Source organism: Peromyscus leucopus, chromosome X (genome assembly GCF_004664715.2).
Source record: "Peromyscus leucopus breed LL Stock chromosome X, UCI_PerLeu_2.1, whole genome shotgun sequence".
NCBI lineage: Eukaryota > Metazoa > Chordata > Mammalia > Rodentia > Cricetidae > Peromyscus > Peromyscus leucopus.
Window position 1 is genome coordinate 122,994,688 of NC_051083.1, and position 24,100 is coordinate 123,018,787.

The 24,100-nt window shown below is 40.1% G+C and overlaps 1 pseudogene; it reads right to left on the reverse strand.

Annotated features, from left to right (window-relative positions):
- Positions 1-15,832: 15,832 nt before the first annotated feature.
- Positions 15,833-16,629, reverse strand: LOC114704011 (annotated as a pseudogene).
- Positions 16,630-24,100: the final 7,471 nt, after the last annotated feature.

Genomic DNA, 24,100 nt, shown 5'->3' on the forward strand with positions numbered 1-24,100 from the left:
TTTATTCCACTGATCCTCATGTTCATCCTTATACTATTACCACACAATATTCATTATTATAGTTTTGTTTTTTGTTGGTTTTTGTTTTGTTTTGTTTTTGTTTTTAGTTTTTTAAGACAGGATTTTTCTGTAGCTTTGGAGCCTGTCCTGGACTAGCTCTGTAGACCAGGCTGGCCTTGAACTCACAGAGATCCACCTGCCTCCGCCTCTCAAGTGCTGGGATTAAAGGCATGCGCCACCACCGCCTGACCTCATTATTATAGTTTTGTAATGAAATTTAAAATCAGGAAATATAATTATTTCAATATTTTTGAGGATTTTTTTTTAGCTATTTGGTGCTCCCTGCATTACTATAAGACTATTTTAGTCAGCTTGTCTACTTTTTCAAAAGAGGCATCCAGGATGTGTTGGTGACTTGGTTGCTTTGTAGATAATTTGGTGGAATAGTCCTACTGTAGCAATAAAGGTTTTTAATCTGTGGACATAGAGTATGCTTTGCTTTATTTAGGTCTTCTTTAATCTCTTTTAACAAGGTTTTATAGTTTTCAGTCTTACACTTTGTCTTAGGTACTTTTCTATTGATATGACAAGACTCTGTGACCAGGGAAGTTTGTAAAAGAAAGTATTTAATTGGAAACATGCTTACAGTTTCAGAGGGTGAGTCCATGTCCATCATGGCAAGAAGCATGGCAGCATGCAGTCAAACATGGTGCTGGAGCTGAGAGCTTATGTCTGATCTACAAGCAGGGGGATGGGGGGTGCTTGGCCTTTTGAAATCCCAAAGCCCACTTTCAGTGACACACCTCCTCCAAAAAGGCCACACATCCTAATCCTTCCCAAAGAGTTCAACCAATTGTGAACCAAGCATTCAAACATATGAGCCTATGGGGACCATTCTTATTCCAACCCCATAGACTTCTTTTGCTAAATTTACTGCTGATTTTCTTTTGATGCTATTGTAATTGGAAACATTTTCTTAAATTTATTGTTGCGTTGTTTACTGTTATTTTCTATATGTGACAGGATTCCTTTTTTTTAAGGTTGCATAGATTTCTATTGCATTAATATACTACATGTTGTTGTTTTTATGGTGCCTCTTATATTGTAGGGAAATGTTATTGTATTCAGCTGCATCCCCAGCCCCCACATTTTGTTTATCCATTAATCAATGAATGGGTCTTTGGATTGCTTCTTTCTCTTGCATACTGTGAATAGTGGTGATATGAGCAGAAGTGTGAAAGCATCTCTTTGAGAACATGCTTTTAGTGTTCTTGAATATATGCCCTGAAGTGGCACTACTGATTCAGTAGTTCTATTTTTATTTTTTCAGGTTAAATTATGTTTTGATCTATAATTCATGTACATGATATTTGCCATTTAAAAATGTACATTCCAGAGGCTTCAAAAATATGTTCACAATGCTGAGCTATCTCAACTTATCTTATTCCTGAAGAGTTCTGTCATCCAAAACAGAAATCCACATCTGTTACCACTCAAACTCTTCTTTCTCCAACTTCTCCACACCAAGTAGATGTTTTATTTCATATAAAAGGAATAATATAATACAGCCTATTATATAAATGCTTTATTCCATTTAGCTTGATTTTTCCATGATGCATGCATTCTGTAGCACATATTAGTACCTAATTCTTTTATTGCCAAATAATAGTCTATGGATATTGTGGATGCATAGATTATATTTTCTATTTGAATCTATGGCTTGATGGATAGTTGGATTGTTTCTACCTTTTGGCCATTGTGAGTAATGAACATATGTTTTCATTTATCCTCTGTTATATACTTAGAAATTGATTGCTGAATTATATGGTCACTGTTTAGATTTTAAAGCAGCTGCCAAGTTTTTTTCCAAAGTACAGTACTATTTTAACTTTGCCAACAATGTCTATGAGTTCCATGTATTTTCATGTACTTCACCAAAGCTTCTATTATCCACCTTTTTATTGTACATGAAGTAACATGTTACATTTTTTATCTGTATTTCTATGATAACTCATGATATTAAACACCTTTACATGTACTCATTGCATATTATTCTATTTTCATAGGGGATATGTTTGTTCTTATCTTTTTACTAAAATGGAGAAAGATTTAGAACACTAGGGAGTTGAAAAGTACAATGTGTGTTTAGTAATAGGTGGCTAATCAAATTTAGTGAGGTATGAGGTTTGAGTATGGAAGCCAGAGAAAATTCTAGATGTACAGAGTGGAATCAGTAGTGAGTTCTGTAGTGAGTTGCTTCATGATTATTTCTCTCAGATAGACTAGAAGCATTAAGGCATCAGGGGCTGGGTCTGTCTTGTTCTTTGTTATACCAGCACCTCCTAGTTTAATACTCAGCAAATCACAAGGTATCAGCAGGAATATACTGAATAAATGAATAACTGAATGAAACAAATTGGTTTCAAGAAAAAAATCTGAAAAGAAGGTTCGAGATTAGTGTAATTTAGAGGAAGGATTTTGAAGGAAAAGCATATAATATGTAGTGTCATAGAGATTGGTCAAGTTTTGCCAACTTGATGACAATATATGTATCAAAGAATGGAGAAACAAGAAGATCCAGTTCCAGGAGGCTGGCCCCCAAATGAACTTCTTAACCAAAATCTAAAAGTCAGAAGGAAGGTCAATTGGAGGAGACCAAAAAAAAAAAAAAAAAAAAAAAAAAAAAGGTAGCTGTCTGTCAGATGGGCTGAACTTGTGAGGGCCTCCCCATGCAGTACACAGGGGAATGGATGACAGGCCAGTGAAGTGATAGAGGCCTTAGAGCTCTTAGTGGGCATCGGGCTCATCTTTTTATACTGGGCAGCTGAAATTCGAACCCAGGAATCCATAAAACCTCAATAAAGATTGAGGCCAGTCTCCAGGGGGTCTTCTTAGAAACAGATGTGCATAGGCCTAGTGGTGCCACATGAAATGACCTCATGGACAGGTGTGGCAGCAGAAAGAGATCAAGCCTCCTCGTCTTAGATTTTCCACTTTCCAGCTGTGGGACCTTGAGAAAATCCATAGGTCACTGTGGTTGGGAGGATTGGCTGGGGCAATGTCTGGGGCTTACCTGGTGCACAGTGATGAAGTGCTGACTCCAGCAGCAGAGCCCGGAAGAGAACTGGGCTCCAGGACAGAGAGGACAGGTCCACTCTACTAAGCTGGAACAAACATGCCCTAAACCTCCTATGTTTGTTTAGTCAGATTTTGATCGCTTCCACAAAATGCTTGAAATTAACAATTGAAAAGCGCAGATTATTTATTTTTGGCTTGTGGTTAGAGGGTTAAGTCCATTTTCTGTCTTCATTAAGGTTTCTTTTTCTGTGATAAAACACTATGGCTAAGACCAGTTTGGGGAGGAAGGGGTTTATTTCATCTTACAGCGTGAAGTCTGTCATTCAGGAAAGTCATGACAGGAACTCAAGGCAGGGCAAGAACTGATGCAGATGTCATGAAGATGTGCTGCTTACTGGCTTGCTCCTCATGGCTTGCCCAGCTTGCTTTCTTATACACACCAGAACAACTTACCCAGGAATGGAATCACCTATAATGGGCTGGACTTTGCCATATCATTAACTAATTAAGAAAATGCACTATAGAATTGCTTACAGATAAATTGTATAGAAGCATTTTCTTAATTGAGAATCCCTCTTCCCAAATGATTCTAGCTTGTGTAAAGTTGACATAAAACAAACCAGGACATAGCCCATGGCTGTATTGATACTGATTCCATGGTAGGGCAAAAACATCCTGATGGTAAAAACATGTCATGAAGGCTAATTCACCTCATAGCAGACATGAAGAAAAAGAGAAGAGAAGGAGAAGGAGGAGAGCAAGGAAGAGGGTGAGAGGGCAAGGGAAGAAGGGAGGGAAGGAGAGAGAATATGAATGATTGATTGATTGATTGATTGATCGAATGAATGAATAAATGAATATGCTCCTTTTAGTGCTATTATAGAATTCCTCCTTTCCCCCCTTTTATTCAATCCAAGCTACCAATCTCTTATGTCAGCATGTGAAGCTGCCCTCATGTCAATAAAGATTTCAATACAAATATAAACCATAACCAATACAGTCACTAACTGAAATGAGATGTGAAAAATATCCTTAAGAAATAAAAGGCAAATCTTCTCCTAGGCAAGGTTCCGAGACCGCCTTCTGTCCTTTTGGCAATTTCCTCCCAGAGCACTATGTCGAAGCCAGATCAGAGGTTTTCTCTGGTCTCAGTGGGATGGAGTGATGCATCAGGGATGTCCCCCTCATACAGGAAGAACATTGCTCAGAACTACTGCTGTGTATTTGTTACTCTTCCTCTAGAGAGAACATGTCTGAGAACATCAACATTGACTTAGTAGGGTCTGCTCAGGTAGGAGGTATTCCATATCTCCTACCCTGTAGGCCATTCCCCGTAAGTCTAAGTAATTCACCAGCAGGATCCTCAATGGCCTGCAACCATGGATAATCCTAATAATTGTTCACACAGTGAATACCAGTGCCAGGCTGGGGCTTTTCTCAAATGTCTTTACTTAGTCCCTACCGTAGCCCCTTTGCTTCTGGCGCACAAATCCTAAATGGTCTTATAATAAGAACCTGGTGCCAGATGTTAGAGTAAATGCTAAAAGATCAGAGAGACAAAGGAACAAGCCACTAGAGAAACTTCTCACCACTACTGAATCCTTAGGCTGAATGGAAGGTGAGATCCTATCTCCACGAATCCTCAGACTGCAAGCCTCTGAGTCTTCAGCCAAAAGGCAATCTAGTTCCTGTCTCCTCATGCCTTATATGCCTTTCTCCGCCCAGACATTTCACTTCCTTCCTAGTGTTGGGATTAATGGCATGTATGCTTCCCAAATACTGGTAGCAAAGGCATGAGATCTCAAGGGCTGGGATTAAAGGTGTGTGACCGCCAAGTACTGGGATTAAAAGTATGTGCTACCACTGCCTGGCTTTGTTTCTCTCCTAGACTGAGTCAATCTCATGTAGTCCAGAGTAGCTTTGATTAAAGGTGTGTGCCACCACTGCCTGGCATCTGAGTTTAATTTAGTGGTTGGCTCTGTCCTCTGATCCTCAGGCAAGCTTTATTTGATACACAATATCACCACAGCTTCCTTTACCAACCAGACTTTCTGGCTCCCTGTTGGCTCAGCCAAGGATGTTCCCTGGGCCCTTGATTTATGGTGAGCCTTCCTGGGGCAGAGAAATATCCTTTAGAATGGAAGATTCTGTTTTAACCTCTTGTGCATGTGTTCCAGGATTCTTGGCGAATTAGTAAGTAGCCAAGTGTGACTATCCAGAGATTCTGGGCTCTCTCTGCTCACAACACACTGTGGCCAGACAGCAGGACTTTAGAAAATGCTCTGGGAAAAAAAATATAGTGACTGACACTTCTGTAGAATTTTGGGGTACTAGGCACTCTGCTCAGAGTTTCATCCTCATTTTCCTCATTTCATACTCCCCAGAACCCCATGAAGGTGATAGGATTTCCACCCCCTTATTCCTAACTGAGAGATGAAGCATTCCAGAGTAAAGTTTCCTGAAGGCACCTAGCTGATCAGTAGGAGAGATAAACCAATAACTAAGTTCAAAGGATTAGCCAGACATCAGATAAGTATTCCATAAATGTGGGAGGGGTGAAGAAGTGAGTACTTTAGAAAGTTTGTCCTGGGCCAGTCCTCATAGGTCTTAGAGAATGTGTTCTGAACTGAGGTAGCAACTATTCAGTGGTTATAAAGGCTATGACCCTGGCTTGTGCTAGGAGACTCCTATCTTTCAAAATAGAACCAAGGAAAGAGTTGTTCATACTTGCCAAGTGCCTGCAGTGTACCCAGCATTAGACTGTATACCAAAAATAGCAGCTGTCTCCTGTTTTAGAAAATGCTATGCTTCTGTGAAGACCAGTGCCACTTTCAAACTTTGTGGTGTTTGCCTGCTGTTTTCATCTTGTACCCTTTCCTCTTAGTTGGGGCATCTCTTAGAGTAGTGGTTCTCAACTTTCCTAATGCTGCGACCTTTTAATACAGTTCCTCAGGTTGTGCTGACCCCCAGCCATAAAATTATTCCATTTCTACTTCAGAAGTGTAATTTACTGTTAGGAATTGTAATATCTGTAAATATCTGTGTTTTCTGATGGTTGTAGGCAAAGGGGTCACTACCCACAGATTGAGAACCGCTGATCTAGTGTGTATATGTCTAGGGCACTGGTGAGAAAGTTCCTTTGCTTTTTCATATAGCTCTTCCATACTCTTACATAAGTATTAGTCCGTCTATGTTAAGACAAATCTCTTAAGTTGCAGAATTGAAGTAGTATATCTGAGCCCTATCTTTTCTGCTAGTAATATGACGCACCTTTGAGCAGGACCAATATTATGAAGATCAGTGGTATAGATATCCTAACTCTTTTGAATCCTGTAACTTGCATAGTGACACACAGTGAACCAGGGACAGAAATTCACTTCCCTCCTCCGTAGGAGTTTTTGCTCCCTTTGCTCTATTAATATCCTGGAAATGTTTCTCTGTTTTGGCATGCAGAGATCACACCTGGGCTACATATCAGCTTCTACATTCCCAGAAGTTTTTTCTTGTCCCCCCCCCCCACCTTGGGCATTTGAGTTCAGGTAGTTAAGCTTCAATTTCCTCTCCTCCTGTAAAATTGGGGTATTATTTGCACCTTACTTGTAGAGTAAACCCAAGGATTCAATGATGCGTGCTTATGCATGTGCTTTCACACACACATACGCATATGCACACACGCACGCATGTGCACAAGTACATGCACAGGATTATTTTGCAAATGACATGGCCATCTATGTAGAATAGTCTAACACACTAACAAAACACAGAAATGCTTATGGAACTAAGTGATTAGCCACAGGGCAAGTTGTTAATATACAGCAATCAATTACTTTGTTGTATACTAGCAACGACTAATTACAATGCAAAATGAATAAATGAGGGTCTGGAGAGAGGGCTCAGTGGTTATGAGTGTTGGCTACTCCTGCAGAGGACCTGCTTCAGTTTCCAGCACTCACATAAGGTGGCTAACAACTATCTGTTACTCAAGTTCTAGGGGATCTGACATCCTCTTCTGGCCTCTGCTGGCATCTGCACCCACTTGCTGCCTCCATAAGTAAAATAAACTCTTTTTAAATTAAAATGAATATCTCTTATAACAGAATCACAGTTGAAAGGCTTAGCTAAAATTCTGATGAAAAAATTAAATAATGATCCATATGCATGGAGAGATACCTAGATGTCTGAAAGACACAGGGCTGTTCAGAGCTTGTTTCTTCCCATTTTCCCTGGTAGCTTCAGGGCAGTCTCGATTGGAATCCCAATTATTGTTTGTGTTGACTGACTGACTCTAAAATTGACATAGAAAGGCAAAAGCCCTTAAATGGCAAAGTCCTGAAGAAGAACAAAATTGAAACACTTAGACTATGCCTGTGACTTCAAGACTTCCTATAAAGTGACAGAAAGCAAGATATTGTGAAATTGGTGTAAGAATAGACAAACCAATAGAACAGAAAAAAAAAACTGCTTAGAAATGAACAGACAAATATAGGCAGCTAGTCTTTGGCAAAGAGCAAAGTCAACTTAATGGAGGAATAATGATCTTTTTAACAGTGGTGCTGAAACTATTGGATCTCTACAAGAAAATTAACCTGAGCTTGGCATGGTGAGGTGACTCATGCTTGTAATATCAGCACTGGGGAAGTGATAGAAAGACAGACAATTGGGAATTTGAGGTCATGTTTGGCTACTCTGGGCTATATGAGTCCATCTCAGAAAACTAAATACACAAAAAAACTGCAACAACAAAAATCTGGACAAAACCTTCTTATCTTTCAGGCAATTGCTAGTTTTTGAGAAAGGGAGAATCAGAGAGTGAGACATGTTGTGGTACTGTAGGAGAGATGGAGGGGATGCTGGGCAGCTCAGTGGTTGAGCATTCTTTGTGAATGTCTGCTCTCAGACAGATATGGCCTTGGTGGTAGAGAGATTCTAGGTCTGATTGGATGCCTGCTTTCTCTTTCCAAAGTATGAAAAGCTAATCATAAACCATAGCTATCTCTTCAGGAATGCATTTTTCAAAGGAAGCTGTGAAGGCTTCTTCAAGATGAGAAAAAAATTCCTGAGCCCCCTCTGCTGGCCAATTTGGAGAATAACAGGTGAGGAAATGACCAGAATGGTCTCGGAAAAACATGCCTGTGCTCCTAGGGGCAATTAGGGAGCTCAGACAGCCACATGTCTTCACATGCTCTTGCACATAGAGCACACACTAAGACAATGCACAAACACATGCTAACCATAAGATATGCCTACACTAGCACAAGGTAGTTGAGAGTACCTGCTCTGGCCTTACACAGACCAGCTATGTGTAGCACAGTTAGTGTTTTATAATCCTGGACAGATTCCTTAAATTTTTTGTTTTTAAATTTTATTTCATTTTGCTCATTTTTTTTTTTGGAGACAGGATCTCACTGTGCAGCCCTAGCTGCTCTGGAACTCACTAAATAGATTAGGCTGGCCTTCCTTGCACTCAAAGAGATCCTCCTGCCTCTGTCTCCTCTTAAAGGCGTGTACCATCATACTTGGAATGTTTACTATTTTAAAACGTATGCATATAAGGACATAGGCATATGTGTATATGGATGTCTATATATTATCATAATATATGAAAAGAGCCTAATTAATACATATTAGGCACACAGTAAATGGAAGTTATTATACTCCTGTTATCACTGTTGCTCTACCAAATTCAGAGCTTCAGCTCACATATAATTTGGAAGTATTAGCAAACTTTACTTGATGTTTACACTGTTCTAGCAACTATTCTGCAGGCTTCCTATGTATTTTCTCATTTAATCCTCACAATAACTCTATTAAGTAGGACCTATTGTTATTTTGCAGGTCAGGAAAATAAGTCTCTGAGGGGAGGGGGTATGGAACTTATCCATGTTCATACAACTAGGAATTGGAAGAACTGGGAAACACAGTCTGGTTATAAGGTAATCTTAAAGAGTACATTACTTCTGCCACATGGATTGAATTAAATGACATATTTCTTGTGAAGTGCTTAGTATAATAGTATTCATACCATAAACACACAACAAGGACCTACTCAAATTTCAACCATGTTACTTGCTACATACATGCATGTATTACATATCTATCTATAGGTGCATATATGAACAGATAGTTTGATAAGTCCTCACATATGGATTATCCCACCAATTGCATTCAATACTATTTGTTGAGCACATATTATATCATGTTACTGGGGTTTTTCTAAGCAATATGGATGCAGTATTGAGTAAAGAGTTAAAATTTTCTGGTTTTGTGGATCTCACATCATAGTAAGTGAGAAGACGGTGGTTTAGAAAACACACATGTAATTGGTTAGATAGTAATATGTTCATGACAAAGTACAGACAGGAAAGTGAAAGATGAAATGCTAGGTAAATAGTTGACATTTTGGGTAAGAGTGACCAGGAAAGATCCAATTAAGTGGATCTTTAAAAAAATACTATTATTAAAGGGGTAGAAATGTGAGGCATGCAGTTGCTTGTGTCAAGATATTCCTGGGCTGAGGAGACAATGAGGTCAGTTGCCCTGGGGCAGGAAAATGCTTAGCATATTGAGGCAACAGTAAGGAAGCCAGTGTGTCTGGCAGGAAGCTCTCTGAAGGGAGAGCACGTGATAGACAACGACGTATAGGTCTTTTTAGTTGCTATTAAAGACTTAGGCTTTTTCTCCAAGGTGAAGAACCATGGTAGGATGATAAGCAGAAGAATGGCTTAATCTGCATTTTAAAAATATCGCCTCAGAGCTCAGTTGGTGAAGCACATGCCATGTAAGTACAAGGACTTGAGTTCCATCCCCAGAATACATTTAAAAAGCTGGACATGGTAGTGAGAGCTTGCGATCAATCCCAGCACCAGGGAGGCAGAGGCAGGCAGATCTCTGGGGCTCACTGGCAGTAAGCCTAACACAGTTAATAAGTTCCAAACTAGTGAGAGATCTCATCTCAGGAAAAAATATAGATGGCACCCTAGGAACAATGCCTAGGATTGTTCTATGGCCTCCAAATGCATGCACACATGCAGACACATGCACCACCCCAATACATGCATCCATTCATGCATATACCCCCCCACATATATATGTGCTTATATACAGATGAACACACACACACATACACAAAGATTATTCTGCTCAGTTTTTGAAAACAGGAGCAAATTAAGGATAAAGAAGGGGAGATGGAGGAATGATGGTACGATTCTGGATATAGTTAGGCAGTATAGCCAATAGGATTTGCTGGGAAAACGTCTAGGATTTTGAGAGAAAGAGAAGAGCCCTAGTAACTCTGAGAGAGTTAGTTTAAGCAATGATAAGTGTGGTGTTTCTTTACCAGATGTGTTGTTTCTTCAGACAAGATCTGTCACTATAGAGGGGCTGGTTTGTATTCAGAGATAATAGGGGATTGGGTTTTGAACATGCTAAGTGTAAGGTGCCAATTAGATGTCTACATGGAGACACAAATATGTAGGTGCACCTGCATGTCTGTAGAGATCTGACCAGAATATAAAATCATTGAATTATTAGAAACTAAAAGATGTTTAAAGGCATGAAACTTGATAAGATTACCAAAGAAGTGAGCAGAAATAGGGAAAACAGTGTCAAGGGCTAAGCCTTGTGACACAATAAGGTATCAAAAGATGAGAAGGAGCACACAAGAGAGATGAAAAGGCATGGTCAGTAATTTAAGAAATCAGGTGGTGAGCTATGGTGTCCAATGTTTTCAAGAATGACAACTGTGCCGCATGTCACTGATAGTCCACATGATATCTGAGAATGACTGTATCCGAATATGTGGAGGTCACTAATGACTGTGAGAAGAGCAGTTTCTAATAGAACAGTGAAACAGAAAGCTTGATTAAAATGGGTTCATGAAGGAGTTAGGAACAGCACAACTGGATTGCTGATACATGCCTATAATCCTAGCATTTTGGGAAGCTGAGGCAGAAGGATCACCACAAATTCAAGGCCAGTCTGTGCTACATAGTGAGTTACAGGTAAGTCTTAGCTACAGAGTCAGACCTTGTTTCAAAATTCAAAGCAAAATGAAGTAGCAACAACAAAAATAAATAGCAAAAGTAAAAACCTCCTGAGTTTTGCTATGAAGAACAAAGAATAGAGCAAAGGCTGAAGAGCAAGTTGAGAGAGAGAGAGAGAGAAAGAGAGAGAGAGAGAGGAGGTGCTGGGATGATCATTCTAGGGCCTTGTGTGTAATAGGCAAGTGCTGTGCACTGGTCTATGCTGTCACCTATGATAATTTGCTTTTTAAATGGAGATAAATCCTAGTGTACTTGATGATTGAAATGGTCTGCTGGATCCCTTAGTCCAGAGCTGACTAATAGTCCTGAAGATAGATGAAAGAACTTGTTTTTTTTTAATATTAAATAACTTATTATAGTATATTGTTATACTAATTCTTTTTTTCTCTTCATTTTTAAAATTTATTTATTAAATTTAATTTTACATATCAGCCACGGATTCCCTTGTTCTCTCCCCTCCCACCCACCCCCACCCCACCTCCACCCCCACCCACCCACCCCACCCCCCGCCTTCCCCCCAGCCCAACCCCATTCTCATCTCCTCCAGGGCAAAGCCTCCCCCGAGGATTGAGTTCAACCTGGTAGATTCAGTCCAGGCAGGTCCAGTCCCCTTTTCCCAGGCTGAGCCAAGTGTCTCTGTATAAGCCCCAGGTGAGGACAGGACCTGGTCCCACTGTCTGGATGTCTCCCAAGCAGATCAAGCTAATCAACTGTCTTATTTATCCAGAGGGCCTGATCCAGTTGGGGGCTCCTCAGCTATTGGTTCATAGTTCATGTGTTTCCTTTCATTTGGATATTTGTCCCTGTGCTTTTTCCAACCTTAGTCTCAACAATTTTTTCTCATACAAACCCTCCTCTTTCTCACCAATTGGACTCCTGGAGCTCCACCTGGGGCCTGACCGTGGATCTCTGCATCCGGTTCTGTCATTCATTGGATGGGGTTTCTAGCACGACAATTAGGATTTTTGGCCAGGTGGCCTTCGAATACTTCAGAGATCTATTCAGAGGGCCTGATCCAGTTGGGGACCCCTCAGCCTTTGGTTCATAGTTCATGTGTTTCCATTCATTTGGCTATTTGTCCCTGTGCCCTATCCAACCTTGGTTTCAACAATTCTCGCTCATATAAACCCTCCTCTTTCTCACTAATTAGACTCCCAGAGCTCCACCCAGGGCCTAGCCATGGATCTCTGCATCCAGATTCCTCAGTCCTTGGATGGGGTTTGTGGCATGACTATTAGGGTGTTTGGCCATCCCATCACCAGAGTAGGACAGTTCTGGCTGTCTCTCGACCATTGCCAGTCGTCTATTGTGGAGGTATCTATGTGGATTTCTGTGGGCCTCTCTAGCACTTTGTTTCTTCCTTTTCTCATGTGGTCTTCATTTACCATGGTCTCCTATTCCTTGTTCTCCCTCTCTGTTCTTGATCCAGCTGGGATCTCCCGCTCCCACAGGCTCTCTTTTCCTTGACCCTCGCCCTTCATTACTCCCACTCATGTCCAGGTTGTTCATGTAGATCTCAGCCATTTCTCCATCATTGGGCGATCCTCGTGTCTTTCTTGGGGTCCTGTTTTACAGGTAGCCTCCCTGGGGTTCTGAGTAGTAGTCCAGTCATCCTTGTTCCACCTCTAGTATCCTCCTATGAGTGAGTACATACCATATTTGTCTTTCTGAGTCTGGGTTACCTCACTCAGGATGATTTTTTCGAGATCCATCCATTTGCCTGCAAACCTCATGATGTCATTGTTTTTCTCTGCTGAGTAGTATTTCATTGTGTATATGTGCCATAATTTATTTATCCATTCTTCAGTTGAAGGGCATCTAGGTTGTTTCCAGGTTCTGGCTATTACAAACAATGCTGATATGAACATAGCTGAGCAAGTGCTCTTGTGGTATGATTGAGCATTTCTTGGGTATATGCCCAAGAGTGGTATAGCTGGATCTTGGGGGAGATTGATTCCCAATTTTCTAAGAAAGCGCCATATTGATTTTTAAAGTGGTTGCACAAGCTTGCATTCCCACCAGCAGTGGAGGAGAGTTCCCCTAGTTCCACATCCTCTCCAGCATAAATTGTCTTCAGTGTTTTTGATCTTAGCCATTCTGACAGGCGTAAGGTGGTATCTCACAGTTGTTTTGATTTGCATTCCTCTGATGATTAGGGATGTTGAGCAATTCTTTAAATGTCTTTCAGCCATTTGAGTTTCCTCTGTTGAGAATTCTCTGTTTAGTTCTATAGCCCATTTCTTAATTGGACTGTGGTCGTTTTGACGTCTAATTTCTTGAGTTCCTTATATATTCTGGATATCAGCCTTCTGTCAGATGTGGGGTTGGTGAAGATCTTTTCCCATTCTGTAGGCTGTTGCTTTGCCTTGTTGACCGTATCCTTTGCTCTACAAAAGCTTCTCAGTTTCAAGAGGTCCCATTGATTGATTGATTCTCTCAGTGTCTGTGCTACTGGTGTTATATTTAGGAAGTAATCTCCTATGCCAATGCATTCAAGACTACTTCCTACTTTCTCTTCTAGCAGGTTCAGAGTAGCTGGATTTATGTTGAGGTCCTTGATCCACTTGGACTTAAGTTTTGTGCACGGTGACAGATATAGATCTATTTGCAGCCTTCTACATGTTGATATCCAGTTATGCCAGCACCATTTGTTAAAGATGCTTTCTTTTTTCCATTGTACACTTTTGGCTTCTTTGTCAAAAATTATATGTTCATAGGTGTGCAGATTAATGTCAGGGTCTTCAATTTGATTCCATTGGTCCACATGTCGGTTTTTATGCCAATACCAAGCTGTTTTTATTACTGTAGCTCTATAGTAGAGCTTGAAGTCAGGGATCGTCATGCCTCCAGAGGTTGTTTTATTGTACAGGATTCTTTTGGCTATTCTGGGTTTTTTGTTTTTCCATATGAAGTTGAGTATTATTCTTTCCAGGTCTGTGAAGAATTGTGTTGGGATTTTGATGGGGATTGCATTGAATCTGTAGATTGCTTTTGGTAAAATTGCCATTTTTACTATGCTGGTCCTGCCTATCCATGAGCATGGGAGATCTTTCCATTTTCTGACATCTTCTTCAATTTCTTTTTTCAGGGACTTAAAGTTCTTGTCATATAGGTCCTTCACTTGCTTGGTTAGTGTTACCCCAAGGTATTTTATGTCATTTGTGGCTATTGTAAAGGGTTATGTATCTCTGATTTCCTTCTCAGCATCTTTGTCCATTGTATATAGGAGGGCTACTGATTTTTTTTTTTAGTTGATCTTGTATCCTGCTATGTTGCTGAAGGTGTTTATAAGCTTTATCAGTTCCTTGGTGGAATCTTTGAGGTCGCTCAAGTATACTATCATGTCATCTGCAAATAAGGAAAGGTTGACTTCTTCCTTTCCAATTTGTATCCCCTTAATCTCCATATGTTGTCTTATTGCTCTGGCTAGAACTTCAAGTACTATATTGAATAAGTATGGGGAGAGAGGACAACCTTGCCTCGTTCCTGATTTTAGTGGAATTGCTTTGAGTTTCTCTCCATTTAATTTGATGTTGGCTGTTGGGAAAGAACTTCTAATAGCTATCCTGGAATAGGAGTGAGATTTCTCACACAGGGAAAGTTTGATCTTAGCTAGGAATCTCAACTTTCCATCCCTAATACAAGGAAAGTAGCATCTATGAACAAAAATGCTGAAACATTCTTAAAGAAACAGGGGGTAACATCATCTGCTAAGGATGGAAGTAGCTACCAGAAATTGGAAGGAGAAGAAAGTGTGAAATGGTCTTCAAGGAATGTCAAAATAAATGGACTAGGAGACTATGATGTGATTCTAGGGTAAGCTTAATATCACTGGGGAATACACATTGTGTAATCTCGCAGGTCATTCATGCACACAAGTGCAGATGCATACAAAAGGGAGAACTTCATTTAACCAGGAAAATAGCTTAGATGCGGTAAGAGATTCTAATGAGTAACAAAAATAATTGAAAATGGGTAAGGAGAGGTAAACAGTGGAAATGTGATAAGATCAATAAAATGATGGTCCAGTGGGTTGAAGGGCTGACTACTTGATTTATAATGTAAATTAGTACATTGTAAAGGTAGGAGGGGATGATTTAGATAATTAGGAATTTGAGATATGAAAAAGGACAGATACTGCTCATGACAAAGCCCAGGTATAGGTGATCAGAAAGGATCACATGATCTCTGCAACACAAGTGGTGGTGCATGCCTTTAATCCCAGCACTCGGGAGGCAGAGCCAGGTGGATCTCTGTGAGTTCGAGGCCATCCTGGGCTACAGAGTGAGTTCCAGGAAAGATGTAAAGCTACACAAAGAAATCCTGTCTCGAAAAAAACCAAAAATAAATAAATAAATAAACAAACAAATAAATAAATAAATCTTCAAGACATAAATTGAGTACCAGTACAGTCTAACAAAATGAGATTCTAAGCAAGAGATTTTCATGTAGCTGGGTATTTTTTTAAAGTTTGTGTGTATGTGTACATGTTTATTTGAGCGTATTTCACATGTATGTGTGGGTGTCAATTACGACCAGAAGAGGGTGTTAGATCCTCTGGAGCTGGAGTTACAGAAGGTTGTGAGTCATTCAACCTGAACTCAGATCTTCTGTAAGAGCATCAAGTGCTCTTAACCACCAAGACATGTCTTTAATCCCTAGTTGGGCTATTTTTAATTATGTTTATGCACAGAAAATTTAGCAGTGTGCATTTAACCCAGTTTAGTGGTGAGTTCTTTGGCCTTTGCCTTTTCCAACTTGGCAAATTGAGCCACAGATTTAGGACTCAGGATGTTGCCTCCCCAGTGGCAGCAGAACTGAAATGACTCAATCGTATCTGTCATTGTAATTGGTCCTAATAGCTTCCACCAGCTTAGCAGAACACCCTTGTCTTCTGAGTTAACCTGTGTGAAGGCAACAGTAGTGCATGTCTTCCTGTGGACCAGCCACCCCAGCCTGGCCTTTCCCTTGATGATGCAGTAGGGGACCCCCATCTTTTGACACAGGGCAGGCAGGAAGGCCATCAACTCAATGGGGTCTACATCGTGGGCAATCACCACCAGCTGAGCCTTCTTAATCTCCACTAAGGTGGTGACTATACTGACCCCTGCTTGAAGGACAAGTGGTCTCTTAGTTGGACGTCCCCTTTGCCAGCATCTTTCTTCTCAGCACTGTCTGGCCAACAGCCTTTACTTCTTCTCCCACTTTGTCTCTGGCCTGTATCTGTGGGTAAGCTTCAGCATCTGGGTAGCTGTTTGCTGGTCCAGGGCCTGAGCAATCTGGTTAATGGCAGGAGCTTTGAGCTTATAGAGGATGGCTCTTTGTCACTGATATAGCAGGGCTATTTGAGGAAGCATGTGCAATGTCTTTGGGGTAGGATGTCCCGTCTAATGCTAAAATACTTAGGCCTTTTCTTAAATAGAGGATTCAGCACCTTTTTGTCCTCCTGTTTCTTCATGATGACAGGGGCCAGGGACATCTTCCCCTTGGCCTTCTTTCCTTGGAGCATCTTTGCTCAAATGGAGGAGAGAGCAGGTATTGTTTTTATAAGCATACACAAACATGTATAAATTCCATATGAATTTGATCCCCCTGAACAGATATGTATATTGCTACACAGTTATATGAAGCAAGCAAAGAGTCACATAAAATGTACAAAAACATACTTCAATATACATACATACACAGTAATATATGAGTACTATTGAACTGAAATTACAAATGCATCGACATTCATACACACATATGTAACACAGAAATGTCCAAAAGCACATACAAACATGTATGCAAATGCACAAACACATAACCATATAGATGAATATTGACTACACAGGTACACAGCCTCACATAGAAACACACAGATAATATACTTACATACATTTGGACTCACACTGATATTCAGAGACTTGGACAGAGTCAAATGCACACATGTACCTCAATACATAGTACACTTAGTATAACCTATGTATAATAATAGAATGTTTAACTATGTACCTAAGCACAGAATACATGTTACAGTTTTCCACGAATTCACCAGAACAGGAAAACACATGGGTACATAAATATGGGCACCAAAACATTTATGGCCAAATATAAACACATCTAGTCCCAAAAATATATATCTTGCTAGCACTAAGACAATTGAGAACACTTTTGTAATACATTTTTTTCTTTTCCTTCCTTCCTCCCTCCCTCCCTCTCTTCCTTTCTTTTTTTCCCTCCTGTGGTGGAGTAGCACTATTAGGAGGTGTGGCTTTGTTGGAGTGGGTGTAGCCTTGTGGAGGAAGTGTGTCACTGTGGAAGCAGGCTTTGCGGTCTCATATATGCTCAAGCCACAGCCAGTGTCTCAGACCGCTTCATGTTGTCTGAGCAAGATGTAGCTAACACTCTTAGCTTCCTCTCCAGCACTGTGTCACCCTGTCACACCAATATGATAATGGACTAAACCTCTGGAAACATAAGCCACCCCAACTAAATGTTTTTCCTTTACAAGAGTTGCTGTGGTCAGGCTGGTGAGATGGCTCAGAGGTTAAGAACACTGGTTACTCTTCTAGTGGTCCTGAGTTCAATTCCCAGCAACTACATGGTGGCTCACAACCATCTATAATGAGATCTGGTGACCTCTTCTGGCATGTAGACATACATGCAGGCAAAACACTATATACATAATAAATAAATAAATCTTTAAAGAAAGAAAAAAGGGTTCATGTGGTCATGGTGTCTTTTCATACCTCCCTAGCTGCACTGGGGATGGAATCTAGAATCTTGTAGATGCAAGAGAAGCACTCTACCATTGAGTCATATTCCTGTGCTTTGGTTATATTTTGAAGTTCGTTTAGATTTGTGTTCTGCTTCTGTTTATCAGTCTGATGGGATGGGAGGCTTTTCCATAGCAGCCGCTGGGCTCCTGCTTCATTGATGGCGGAGGAAGCTAGAGTTGCAATGAGAATGGGTGACTAAGCCTATAACATTACAGTGAGAAGTGGGGATGGAGAAGCACTGTTTTCTGTGCTTGTAGTAGCATACCTACTGGGTTTTTGGATGTCTGCTACAACCTACTTCAAATCCCAGTCCTTCTGCTTTTACTTGTGTCACCTCAGGTAAATCACTTCACCCCTCTGAGTCTCAGTTTCCTCATCTAGCACACTGACAGTGATAGCAAGTACATCACGGGCTAGTTTAAGTGTTAATAGAATGAGTACTCATGAAACACAATAGTATATGATGTATAATGAACTATTAGTGTTAGATAATGTTGTTGGTGATGTTTTGATTAAAAACTCCCTCCTCAGCCAGAGAGCCCTCAATTTCCACCATTAGTTCCACCTGTTACAGGCTTAGCTTAAGAGATGACAATGTGGTATCGGTCAGGGAGACTTTAGACTTACGGCATTGAAGGACAGTATATAGAGCAGGCTCAGAACATTCAAAATAATGGGGTGCTTTTAGGAAAGGGCATATCTGTGTGTGATGCATCATCAGGTAACAGGAGACCTTAGACAGAAATTACCCTTCCAAAGCCCTGACCCAAAGGCTAGTTAGCTTGCAATGAATCTGTCTCTAAGATGCTATACAAGGTAAGCATGGAAGGAAACAATTGTCACTGTCTTACTTGTTTTTGCCCAGAATTCTGGGGGATTCTATTTAAAGAAACATTGAAAAGTGAAGAAATTGTATGTTATAAGGGAACAGTTAAACTCATTTATACAACTGATGTATCTGAGTAATTATCATTTAGATAAAAAAAAGACAAAATGGAAGAGGGAGAGTCAATTTTCTTTAAGTGTATGGTACTTGATGGGTTGACCACACATTAGTGATGGCCTCATACTAATGTGTGTATGGGCAGCACAAATTGGACTGAGTGGGTCATAAAAATAAAGAGGAATGAATTTCTAAGGAGATGGGGAGCGGAGGATGGATCCGGAGGAGTTAGGAAGAGGACTGGGATGTAAACATGTTCAAAATTCATGCATGTACGAAGTTATCAAAGGATTAACAAAAGTCTTATATTGAAATATATTAAATGATCAGTGCCAAATAAATCTCCAGTTGCTTCCTTGAGTTAGTATCCTAAAGGTATCACTTGGTTTCTAACAGGATAGATTTGGTTTACTACTGTTCACCAATGGAAGAATACAGCATCTTTTTTTTTTTTTTTTTTTTTTTTTTTTTTTTTTGGTTTTTCGAGACAGGGTTTCTCTGTGTAGCTTTGCGCCTTTCCTGGAACTCACTTGGTAGCCCAGGCTGGCCTCGAACTCACAGAGATCCACCTTCCTCTGCCTCCGGAGTGCTGGGATTAAAGGCGTGCGCCGCCACCACCGCCCGGCAATACAGCATCTTTTCTATGCCTGACTTTTTTTACTTGAAGATATATTGTGAAGCACTTCTTTTTGATTGCATATACCAGTAGCTCGTTGTTTTTATAGTTGTACAGTACTCTGGTTATGTGAATTTTTCATACTTTATCCATTTGAATAAAAGCCAGTTTGGGGCCACTAGGTATATATCCTATGTGTGTTCTAGCTTATTGCTATGGTATAAGGAAGTAGGGTCACTTGGAAGTGATGAGATCGTTTGAAAATTATCTTGTTATAGTTTTGATCTTCAATGTTCCCCTGAAGCTCACACTTTAAAGGTTTGGCCCCTATCAAATAATGTTATGGGAACTGATATGAATGTTAAGAAATGGGGCAGAGTTGGAGGAAGTAGGTCACTGGTGATAAAATGCTTGTCTCTAGTCTCTCTCTCTCTCTCTCTCTCTCTCTCTCTCTCTCTCTCTCTCTCTCTCTCTCTCTCTCAGATATATATATATATATCCAAAGGAGATGAAATGCCAAAGAAATGGCATGTCTATTATAGCTCTTTTCTCAAGATAGGATGAGGCGCTGGGTGGTGGTGGCGCACACCTTTAATCCCAGCACTCGGGAGGCAGAACCAGGCAGATGTCTGTGAGTTCGAGGCCAGCCTGGTCTACAGAGTGAGGTCCAGGACAGGCACCAAAACTACACAGAGAAACCCTGTCTCAAAATAACAAAAAAAAAATGGGATGAGGCTTGCCAAATGGGTTAATTTGCCAGAGTTTCTATCCCCATTTAGGTATTTATTTCCTTAAGGTTTAAGTTAAACTATTAACTATTGAGTTGTTCTAATTTCTTTCTCCTTAATGGGTAGTAAGGTATTTGTGTCCAAATGTATCCAAAATGATGGAACAAATGTTGAAGGTTGCCATTCCCACAGTCAAATCTTTAGTAGAGTTCCTTATTGATGCCTTTGCAGGTTATTTGTATTTTATATTAAAATGAATTTATTATCTGTTCATACTGTGCAAGGATTTGATGGACACCAAGAACTTATTTGTGCGATGTACAAGACTGTAAGAAGACAGTGTCCTGATATTCCCACAGAGTGAGAAGACCGATGTAGACTGGACTTCTAGCTTCATCACTTTCCAACTATGAAACCTTGGACCTCTGTGAGCCTCATTTACCTCATCTGTGAAAAGTTTCTTGCTGTTCTGTGTGTGTCAAGATACTTCACACTTACGAGCTGCTCTGTGAGTTATTCTGTCCTCCCCCTCTTGAATAACTCCTACTAGTCCTTCAAAGCCCTCCATAATGAATACTCCTCTGGTAACATTTCTTCTGACCTTTGCTTCCGGTGAGTCCAATCTCTATTAACTATTATCCATTTTGTCGCCACAGGTCTATCTAGACTCTGAACTCCTTTTGAGTACAAGCCTCTGTTTTTTTAATCATTGTATCCTCAGTACCTAACTCAGAGATGACCCAGAGTAAGACCTCAATAGAAGTGTACTAAACATCATTATTAATCATGTTGATAATCACTTTCTCTCCTTGCTGACATTTGTGATATTTGTAGTCCAGACCACACATTGTGTCACAATTTTGGCACTAAGCCATATTCCTCCTGGTGCTGATGACTTATTTCATATTTGTAACTATGGGATCCCCCAAATGATTAGGTTGCATAAAAGCAGGATGTTCTTGGATCTCTTTCTTATTCTGTGGGATGCTTGTACCTGTAATAAGTTTTCAACCACCACAGTTTGATTGTGAAATGGCACTATGCTATTGGGATGCCATCATTTTAATGCCTTTGTATTGACAGCAATTTGCCAGAAAAAATAGGAAACCAAGCTGTGGTGGAAATGATCTCTCTTAGGCTGGGGGATTCTCTCTTCTCCTCAGCTGCTGCAATGGATTCATGAACACCAGCAAAATTGAACTTGCTGGATATTTGGACTTTTGCCCAATGTTAATTCTACTTAGTGGGCATTAACATCTTGATTATACAAGCAATTATTCCCGACATTGTGGAGTTCAATATGGCCAGGAAGATATTAGAATATGTGGTAACCCATCAAGAGGCCAGTCCATAGAGCTGTTGAGAGAGTAAGACGTTTTACAAATTACTGAATCGTAGAATCGAAAGGTATTCTGAATATCTATGCACTTGTAAATATTTACAGATCTTTGAAAGATAGTCTGTCATTATCAGTTTCTGTGCTAGTTGTGTTCACTGCCCACTGTGACTGCATAGGAGCCTGTGCTCACAGGAGTAACGCTGTGGAATGTTCAGCTCTGCTGAATCTCCACAGACAGGAGCTGGAATGCCTTGTGGAACAATGCTCTGAGTTCCCAAGAGCAAAGAATGAAGGGCAGCCTAGTTTGATGACCACATTAACGAACTACCAACATCTGTTCAAGCCAAAGAGAACACTTTCTCTAGGAATTAACTTTCTGAACTACTGAATCCTTACCCTCAGTGGAGAGAAAGTTGGACAACAAGAGCCTGATTGTCAGAGGTTCCTCAGAGAGGCATGGTAAGCCATGTTTTGCAACAGAAAACACAGTGAGAATCCTGGCTCAGATTTATACATTTAAATATAGAATATGTTTGTGTGAGAAACAAGCAGACAGTGAATGTAAATAAACTTTTGCTGATACCTCGCAACTTTCAACACTCCAGAGTAAACAGAACATGAAAGTAGCATTTTCCACATGCATACCTAATAAATGTTTTCCCCTTCTTTTAAAAAGACAATAGGATCCCAGCACTCGGGAGGCAGAGCCAGGCGGATCTCTGTGAGTTCGAGGCCAGCCTGGGCTACCAAGTGAGCTCCAGGAAAGGCGCAAAGCTACACAGAGAAACCCTGTCTCGAAAAACCAAAAAAAAATAAAAAAATAAATAAAAAATAAAAAATAAAAAGACAATAGGGGTAAGGAAAAGCAGCAACAGTATTAAGCAGCAGGTCATAGTTACACTAACAGAATAAAACCAACTTTTGGTTGCAAGTACTATAAGCATGATAAATGTAATAATAACTAAATGGGTGAACTGTGTGAAGCTGTATCAGATGAAGATAGAGGCAATGAGAATGAGAAAAGAAAAATCTAATGAAAGTTTTACTACAAATATAAGCATAGCATGACTATCATTGCAATCTCATGAAAAGACTTTGCAAGTTCAGTTATATTTCTTTTGTTTTTTTTTTTTTTTTAGACAGGGTTTCTCTGTGCAGTTTTGCGCCTTTCCTGGAACTCACTTGGTAGCCCAGGCTGGCCTCGAACTCATAGAAATCTGCCTGCCTCTGCCTCCCGAGTGCTGGGATTAAAGGCGTGCGCCACCACCACCCGGCGAGTTATATTTCTTATAATGAAGACTGGCAAAAACTTCTGCTATTACGTGTTTTAAGCTTATATTACAACATTTGGAATCCAGCTTTACCCTTTTACATTTTAGTGCATTCTTTTTGAGATAAGATTTCACTGCATAGCACAAGCTAGCCTAGAATTCACTATGTCACCCAGGCTGATCTTGAATTCATGGTCTTCATGCCTCAGCCTCCAAAATGATAGGATTACAGGTATGTGCAACCATAACTGACAATATTCTCTGGTACATTCTTCTCTATGTGTTATATATGTGTGTGCACATGTGTGTATATGTGTGTGCAAGCCAAAGGTTAATGTCAGCTGTCTTAATCTGTTTTTCTCTACCTGATATTTTGAGACAAGATCTCTCACTGAACCTAGAGCACAAAGATTCTGCAAGATTGATGAGCTCCAAGAGTATTCCTGTCTCTATATCCTCAATGCTAGAATTACAGATGGATGCTATTGTGCCTGAATTTTTTACATGAGTTTCAGGGATCCACACTCAGTTCCTAATGCATGACTAGCAATTGCTTTACCAACTGAGCCATCTCTTTAGGCTTTGGTACATTCTTTTTTATTTGTTTGTTTGTTATTAAAGACTTATTTGTTTTTATTTTACGTGTAAAAATATTTACCTGATATGTGTATATGTACTCTGTGTGTACCTGGTGCCTGTGGAGTCCAGAAGAGGGTGCCAGAGCCTCTAATACTGGAGTTGTGAGCTGCCATGTGGATGCTGGAAAATGAACCCTGAGCCACTTCTCTAGTCTCCCTGCTATCCTTTTTAATTAAAGCAACTCATCCTTAGTATAAATGAGAATTTTGTTCCAAATTGGCATTATATGAGTAAGGCTGAAATGATCTTTGTTCCTAGTTCAGTGTCTGGAGTATGTATATTTTAATTTACAACACTTATGTAGTACTAGGTGGTATTTTAAAAGAAAAAGGGATACTATATAGTGACCGACACCTGAAATCACAATAAAATATTCCTCTTTTTGATTGGTTCAGGGTATAGGAACTATATAGCATGGCATATATAAAGTATGTGTAAGTATACACATATATAAATTATTCATATGGTATGTATAATGTTTCTAGATTTACTGACGGAAGTGAGGCTGAATTGAACATCAGTCTCTTCCCTAGAATTGCTTAGGTATGTAACAGCTCAGGGAATGGGTGCCTCTCTGAGGCTTATATAGTATATGCAGGTGAACGGTATTATACTTCTGAGTCAGTGCTGTTTGGGGTCTAAATAAAGCAGAGTACACTGTGAAATCCCACCCTTCAGATCCC